The sequence below is a fragment of the Arachis ipaensis genome, chromosome B5 (assembly GCF_059453495.1).
Source record: "Arachis ipaensis isolate K30076 ecotype BB chromosome B5, ASM5945349v1, whole genome shotgun sequence".
In the NCBI taxonomy this organism is placed as follows: domain Eukaryota; kingdom Viridiplantae; phylum Streptophyta; class Magnoliopsida; order Fabales; family Fabaceae; genus Arachis; species Arachis ipaensis.
In genome coordinates, this window is record NC_142440.1 from 140,664,770 (window position 1) to 140,674,311 (window position 9,542).

The window sequence follows — 9,542 nt, forward strand, 5'->3', positions numbered from 1 at the left end:
GTAGAATGAGTAACATATCTAAGGAGGTCTTTGACTCTCTTTTATATAGCTTGGAGTAATTATCTTATCTTATCTATTAAGATAAGAGGGATATTTGATTTTGAATGTTGGTTAGGAATTGTACGGCTGGTTTGGACCGCAAGAGGGTCAGGGCCCAGATAATCGGGTCGGAGGTTGTTCCGAGTTGGGGGACCCAGGAATCGAGTCCGTGAGTTCGTGAACCCATCGACCATTAGGCATTCATCGTTGAACCTGTCGAGATATTTCCTCGTGGATTCGTCTTGTCTTTGAGGGATTCCGAGTAGGCTGATCGGATGTTTTGCTTTGGTGATTCTGGTAGTAAACTGTGTCATAAACTTTTTCGAGACGTCGTCAAAATTGGCTATAGAGCCGTTGGGGAGGGCATTATTGAACCATTTGATTGCAGGGCCGGCTAGGACTACCGGAAAAGCCTTGCATCGGATCGAATCGGCGGCTCCCTCTAGGTTTATCTTGGCCTCAGAGGCCGTGAGGTACTCCTGTGGGTCACTCGTCCCATCGTATTTCGTATCAGTGGGCTTGTCGAAACCCTTCGTGAGTTTGGCTTTCAGAATTTTTTTCGTGAATGGGGTGGTTCCCATTATCACATGCTTGCTTCGTGTTCGCTTCGCATCCCGATAGTGTCTTCGATCGTCCTCGTCGCGTCGGTTTTCTAGATCTCTGGAGACGCTGCGGCTACATCGTTTGCCTTATCGTTGTTCGGGTGACCTGTCGTTTCTGGTCTCATGATGCGATCGGACCCTAGAGGTTGCTTGACTTGCGTGTTCCGGGTGATATCGCTCATTGGACGTGACTCGGCCTTCGAAGTTTCGCACTCTGAGGCAAAGTTCTTGAATTATCTGAATTGCTTTTTCTCATAGATCGTTGGGTGTTTGGGTTTTGTCAGGCTGATGATCGTCCTCCTTCTGTTGTCGCCAGACAGGGGTTGGCTGACGGTGAACGGTGCTGGTTATCCTCCCGTGGGTGGGAGAATGCTATCTCAAAGCTCGGTTGTTGGGCTTCGCAGGTTTGAGTCGTGATGATGGTTTGAGGATTGCTTCTCGAGATTCTTCATCATGCCACCACGATTTGACAGTTCCTACAGATGGTGTCAATATACTAGATATCTCTGGTACGAATTGTGAGATGGATTAAGAACTTGCGAGTTGAGGCGGTTGTCGGATTGTCTGATTGGAGCGACTGAAGTAGGTACTTGCAAAGACACTCCGATGTTCAAATCAGAATAAATCTAAAAGATATATGTGAGTGGAATGAGTAATGTATCTGAGAAAGTCTCTAACTCCCCTTTATATAGTTCAATGTAGTTATCTTATCTTATTTATTAAGATAAAAAAGATATTTGATTTTAAATGTTAGTTATAAATTATAGAGCCGATTTAGACCACAAAAAGGGTCAGGATCCAAATAATCAAATCGAAAATTTTTTTCGAGTTGAAAATTCCGAGAATCAAGTCCGTAACAGGCACTAAAAAAAAGTAAACTTATCTTATAGTGGTTACATTTGTGGTGGATCTACATATAGTGGTTACAGTTTTATGTTAATCATGAGTTAATAATTATTTTAATTAAAGCTAATTACAATAATGATTCAAAATTTATTGCCAAGATATAATGAGTAATTTTTTGAATGTCTAATAATGAGTGGTGTCCCTTTCAAAGATACTGAAAGTGACCACAACAATAATAATGTTAGAATAGATAAATTTTTCATAATTGTTAAAATTGATGAGGAACAAATTGAAATATAAGCGCGATAGTGACTTCGTGTATTCATCATCACACTAGTTTGATCAATTGAATATAATTATTATATACAACCATAGCTAACACTATATATTAATATCCAGAGTGAGGCACCATAAAATTATTGATATAAGCTATATTTTTTAAAAATATTACACAAAAGACTATTTTAAATAGGTCTATTTTGTGGTAATCTGTTTTAGCGTGTTTTACAAATTATTCCAAATAAAATGCATTTATTTACAATAGTTATGCAAATAATACATAAATGGAAGAATTTCAAAAATAATAGTATTTTAATAGTTTTAGTAGTTAATTTTAATTATAAAAAATATTTATAATATATTAATTAAAATTAACTGTTAAAATCAGTAAGACATCAATATATTTGGAATATTTAAATTTTTTTCCAAATTTTATAGCATACCAGGAATATGTTTTTTCAATATACTTTTCCTTTTTCAATTCAAATTTTGATAACCTTAAAAGTTGGGCAAATGAACGTGACCTAGTTACGCCACTCACGTAATCATATATATGATGCTTAAAATTAAAAAAAAGTTGGGCAAATGACGAGGCTAAGAGGCAGTGACGGACCCAGAAAATTTATGGTAAGGGGGCAAAAATAATTCACATTATTATCAAAAGATATATTAATTTAAATTTAAAAAGAGCTCTTTTATAAAAGCATTACTACTCGCACTATCAGATTTCATAAGATAATAATAGAGATAAAAAACAGCATCTTATGAAATACTATATTCCAATTAATTGCTAAATTCATCAAACCAATCAGCATTAAATTTACCAAAAAAAGTCCCAAAATATGTTTGTAGAAAATTATATTCTCTTGGTTGACAATGATCTTTTCACAAATAAATTTGTCTAATTTCATCTCTGTCATTTATATCATAATTTAAAATTTTGGGTCGTTGTTCAGGATCAACTATGAAACTTTTTACATTGAATTTTAAAAACTTTTTTTTATTAGAAGAGACTAATGAAGTGACTTCAGATTCTAGTGGTAGCTTTCTTTTAAAATATTTTTCCATTATTATTTCTAAAAATAAAAAATATATATTCTAAATTAGTAAATTGATCGATTCACTTTAGAAATTTATATGCAACATAATTATATATAATAGAATAGAATAAAAGATAAACAAATAAATAATAAGGATCACTAAATCAAAAATAAAATAAAATATATAAATTCATGAAGAGAATATAAAAATAGATTAATACCTAAACTATAATTGTTTGAATTAAAATTTGCAATCGAAAATATGAAAAGAGAAACAATAAAATTGAAAAAAAACATAAAATCATAGAGAGCTGTATAAAACAAAATAGAGAATTTAAAATTTACCTGTTGATGAAGACAAGATGACCACTAAACAAGGAATAGAAAAAAAATGTTGAAAATATGAAACTAAGAAGAGAGTTTAAGAGAATAAATGAGTGACGACTAGGATTTGAGAATGAGAGAAGACTAAATTTAATTAGGTTAACTCATAATCAAAATGATAGCAAGATAAAATGGATTCAAGGTTTTAAATAATTAGTTTAATTTATTTGTAATGGGATCATTTAAAATTTAAAATGGGGGCATATTATATATGTATATATTTTTTTTTGTTTAAAAAAATTAAATGAGAGTGGGGGCAAGTGCCCCCCCATGGTTCCATGTAGGTCCGTGCCTGCTAAGAGGGGAAGAGAAACTCTAAAAAATTATTGTTCGTGTGAAAATATTTAATTTTTTTTCATAACCCAAAAGGCTAAAGCATATGATTCACATTAAATATGTGCACTTTGAAAGTGGAACTTCTAGGTTTTAGAGACCATAAAGTGCGTAGGGGACGTGGCACTACTGTAGTGATGAACACACAAGAAAATAAAAAATTAGCAGAGAAGACAAAAGGAAGAGGCTCAAACAATAAAAATACAAAGTAAATGCTATGGTGCGTGAAAAATGATATCTATTTATTAAAAAGATTAAAAATTAATATTTAATTTAAAGATATAAAAATAAATTATTTTTAAAAATTTAAAACTTATTACAAAAAGTAAATTAAACAAAAGTTAGGTAACAATTAATAGACACCCTAGAATTTTCCAAAATACAAATTAAAGTTCCACCAACACTTGATTGCTCCATGCATTTTACTTTTTATGACTATAAATTTTAGTTAGTTAGTTACATACTTGTATGCTATGTGAAAAGGAAAAGTATCCATGTCACATGATCGCCTAACTTAAAATTGGTAATTCAAAATAATTCTTGAATAATTATGTATATGTTTTTTTTTTTTTTAATTGATGTGTGAGAAATGAGAATTTAAGATAAAGTTTTTGCATATCACATTTTTCAATGTATTATGTGACATTTGACAATGATACATTAGCAAAAATTTATTAGAGCAATTTTATTTACAGTAATATTTTTTATGATTGAATTGAAATGTTAAATTTTTGAGAAATTAAACTAATTCATGCATAATTTTTTCTAACCTAATTTAAATATTAATTTTATTTAAAATATAAAATACTTTTATATATATATTTTAAAGATATTAGTAGAATTTTTTTACTCTTTTGCTCAAAGTTGATATATACAACTCATGTTTAGTTTTTTTTTGTGACTTAAATAAACTAAACAAAAAAAAAAACAAAAAAAAAATAAAGAAACTACTTAAATAGAAGGACAGTCCCACTTAAGACTATTCTTAAACTCTTTTTAAGGAGAAGGAAGCTCCACATGATGAAGTTGTAATCTCATCGCTATTTTTGTCCGGGTGTCTACCACCGTATTTGCATCTCTCATAATCAAACGAAAATGAACACGCCAATTCCAATGCATGATATCCCTTATTTTGAGTACCAACGGATCAATAAACCCAAAACCATCTTGGTGATTAGTAACAAGATTAAACGCTTCCGCACAATCCATCTCACAAATAACATCTAGCTGACCCACATGGCCACATCCCAAACTAAGAGATATCCTCTCCAAATAGTAAACAATTTTCTTTGAAGAATACTATTATTCTCAATCATTCCCAAACATCCCTTTTGCCAACTCCCATTACAATCTCTAATAACGCAAGCAAAACCAACATTATCACCCGAACTAGGATAACTAGTATCACAATTAATCTTGAAAGTACCAATGGATTGGGAATTCCAAAAACCATTTATAATAGAGGGAAGAGACATACGTTGTAATTCAGAAGCATTCCTAAGCTCCGTTTCTGAAGCTAATGCTAGAAAAATCACTTTTTTCGGAGGTCAAGTCTTATGAGGATTAAAGATGTTATTATTCCTTATTCGCCAAATCTACCAAAGTCCCGAAAAGAACTTGAACGGATGCTCTCTGCTATGATACAAGAACCAGTTCTTCAAGTCCAAATGATAATACGAAATATCCAACATATGCCATACAAGCTGAGCTTTTGGACAATCTCAAATACAATGTAAAACCGATTCTTGACTAGAAAGACATCTTGGGCACCTCTCCAATGACGACATACCTCTTCTGAAGCGAAAACTTGTAGTAGGAAGAGCCTCCTTAAGATACAGCCAAGCTAAAAATTTGCGCTTTTCCAGAACAAGCTGGCGCCAAATCCCGCTTCTCCCAACCAAACAGCTACTTACACAACCACAAGTAACCATTGCGTGAATTATAGACTTTGGCAGCAAACACAAATCAATACCAACCCACTTCTGGGCCTGCTTGCACATCTGGATTGTAAGAAAGAATATTACCTTTCAGATTTTGAGATGAAGAATAAAGAGTATCCAAATGTCTCCTACCAACCGAGCAGATATCCTTTATTCGGAGGTTCGAATCAGAAATGTGAACATAATCATTCTCATTAGATAACTGTCCTTTTCTCCTCCAGTTAGAGAACTAAAGATTCTGGTTCAAATCTCCAATACATCAAGCAAACTCCTCCTTCAACACTTCCCAAATCTTACAAACACTTTCCAAATCTTGCAAATGAGAGAATCCTTGTTCTTAGGACAATCAAAATAATCATATAAAGATTTTCATACTACTATATTTACTAATTCCTCCAAAAAAAAACCCATAAAATATTAACAAAAAATGTCACTTTCAATTAAAAATCCTAAAAAAAAATCCTATTCCATATATGACATTACGTTATTTTAGGATTTTTTTAATAAATAAAATAAATATTATATTTATGAATATATACACGGCTTAAATAAATTATATTTTTTTTATCTTACATATCTCGTCTATAAAAAATGAGTTGCTTAAGAATGTATCTCAATTTTAATGAGAAAAAAATATGTTAAAAAATTTTATAATATATCACATCTACAAACCGAATAAGTTTATAAATATTATCTATTCATATTTTATCGTCAATAAAAATTAGATACATTTAATATTATCTCATACTTACAGAAATCAAAATACATATTTAAACACCTCGTGACTTGTGCATACGTGATGGGTATAAAGCAAAAAATTTTAGCTATATAAAAAGAATTATTTTTTACATCCAAAAAATTTTAACATTTAAGTTTATTCAATTAAAATTATTTCTTCACGAACAGTACCACCACCTCATTTTCTTTCTTTTCTCAGTTGAATTTCTTCTTTTCGTTTCTTTTTCTTCTCCTCCTCTATCATCATCATCATGATCATCATCGTTATCGTTATCATCATCTTCTTCTTATACATATCGTCATTATCATTATCGTAGTTATTATTATTGTTATTGTTGAATTTTTGCGATGTTAAAGATGTTGTCTGATCCAAAATTAATTTTTGATGTTTTTTTGTTCATGATTCAGTCTTGTGTGTGTGATTGTTTTTGAACTGAGTTAATTGTGTTGCAATTGTTATGTAATTTCAGTTTATTTCTGAGTTAATTGTGTCGCAATCCATTATGTAATTTCGGATCATTTTTGAGTTAATTGTGTCGCAATCATTATATAGTTTTGGTTCATTTCTGAGTGAATTAAGGTGCATTTAGACTCGTTGTCCTGTACAATTCAAAACTCTTTCTCCTCTTCCTCCTCATCTTCTACTGCTTCTTCTTTTTTTTTTCATCTTTTTCTTTTTCATCTTCTCCTTCTTATTTCACTTTCTTAAAATTCTTCTTGATTTACTCAAATTTAATACAATTTCTGAGTTCCGCATATTCTTTACCATTGTTCTCTACTTCTCTTTCTTTCTGAGTTAATTGTGTCACAATCATGATGTAATTTCGATCCATTTCTGAGTTATTTGTGTCGTAATTGTTATGTAATTTCGATTCATTTCTGAGTTAATTGTGTCGTAATTATTATATAATTTTGATTCATTTCTGAGTGAATTAAGCTGCATTTGGACTCATCCTGCATAATTTAAAACTTTTTCTCCTCTTCCTCCTCATCTTTTACTTCTTCTTCTTCTTCTTTTTTTTATCTTTTTCTTCTTCATCTTCTCCTTCTTATTTCATTTTCTCAAAATTTTTCTTAATTTACTCAAATTTAACATAATTTCTGAGTTCTAGATATTCTTTACCATTGTTCTCTGCTTCTCTTTCTTTCTTAGTTAATTGTGTCGCAATTATTGTGTAATTTTTGTTCATTTCTGAGTTAATTGTGTCGCAATCAATTATGTGATTTTGGTTAATTTATGAGTTAATTGTGTCACAATCATTATATAATTTTGGTTCATTTTTGAGTGAATTAAACTGCATTTGGACTCATTGTCTTGTTTAATTCAAAACTCTTTCTCCTCACCTTCTACTGCAATAACAGCAGCAACAAAAAAATGACAATCAGAAAAAAACACGCGAAGAAGAAGAAGGTGAGAGAGGAGGAACGTGAAGAAGAAGAAGACAACGATAACGTAAAGCCCTTGAATGTAAATGATTTGGTTGGAAGAATGATATGTGCACGCATAATCATGCTCTTTTTAATGAAAGTAATTTTTGTTGGTGTTAAGTCTATTTAATTAAATTTAGATGACAATATTACTTGAATGTAGAGTAAATTTAATATAAAAAGATCATTTATGTCTATTACAATGCAAATATTAAGTCATTTCGATTCTATTATGATATTCTTTCAACATATTTTGTATTGAGTATATTGTTGTGAATTTTTATCCGAATAATTGTATTATAAATGCTGACAAAGGGATTGTATTTAAATCTTTCGATCCCGTATTATTTTAAACTCTTCGGGTTGATACTCTTGAAACGCTGAATAACCTGATATTGATGAAGATGATATTTTTGGGTTGGAAGAATATTAGGAGGATTGAGTAGAAATTCTTTACAGTCTTGTATTAATAAATCGAGACTTCAGATTCTAACTTTTTTAATACCTAAAGTTTTTTAAAAAAGTTAAAAAATATTCTTAATGTTTTAATTTATTTAATTCTATCTTTAACCGTTTAAATATATTTTAATTATATTATTTTTTTATGATACCATTAATAAAGATGATGACGTGACAATTAGACGTTGGCCTATCACTAATACCAAAGTAGTTAAAATCGTAACTTAACTCGCGAAATCGCACGCTTTTGCGATTTTACAGCTCCCTTCCGTTCCAATTTTATTGCTCAAGTGACAGTAGTGTTGTTTGCGTGGAATCACTGAGCAAAGTCGTAAAATCGCTGGAATCATAATTTTGTTGGCGATCCCGTGTGAGAAGAAGAAGACTCATCCATAAGCGGTGTTCTATTGTTCCCTAACCTAGTTTGAAATTCGCCCAAATCCAACCCAACACGTACAGAAGAAAACTGAAAAGGAACCCTAGAATGAAGTAAAGTTCTTGCAACAGGGGCATTCTTCAAACCAAAAGCAAAGAAAAGAAGAGGCATCACATACAGTGCGACTGGCGCTGTCTTCCTCCTCCACGGAGGAGGGCTAATCGGGAGCTTGAACAGAAAAGCGAGGAAGGCGAAAGAAAATGCAACACCAACATCTCCTTCATGCAGCGGTTTCGCGGTGTCTCTTGATGGAAACTGAGTGACCCAAAATCTAGGAGGGAAGTGCGAAAAAGATATTCCAGAGAAATTTTATGGACAATATACTCAACATGCCAAAGGAGATGGATTTGCCATTGGAAGGAGTTTCGTAAGCGCAATCATGGGGTATTTGGGTTGCAGTGAGTGTTGGTGTTGAGTTAAGAAATTAACTAAATTAATTAGTGATGACAAACATTATTTTTGCGCAAAATAAATAATTAGTGTTGATTAATTATATTTACTTATTACTAATTGTTTATTGTTACAGGCCAAATTTCAAGAGCCCAAATGGAATAAAAAGCAAATCAACAAAGATGTTGGGCTGAAAACAAAATTAAGAGTCCAAAGAAAAGAAAAGAAAGGAGCCAAAGAATCAAATCGGGCCAAGCATATCCATACTCGATCCAAGCCCGATCTGGTTTCAGAAAAGCAAATCCCTCTCTTTTGCTTAACCAAAAGCAACGTTCATCTCTCTTTTGTCCTAGTCAAATCAGAGTTTCAGAAAAGTAAGAAAGAAAAAGAGAGAGAGCTTCTTCACCAAGCTAGTCACCAAAGAAGCAAGAGAGAGAAGGATTAAGTTTGAAACTCAGAAATCAAATCAGAAAATCCAAAACCAAATCAAACTTAGGTTATAGGTAAATCACTTCCTCTTTCATGCAACTCGGTTTCATCTCTTCTTCCCAACTCTCTGCTCTATCCGAAATGGGATACAAGGGAAAGAGGATTTCTGTCTTCTCTGCCGTGTATCTACGGTCTTAAA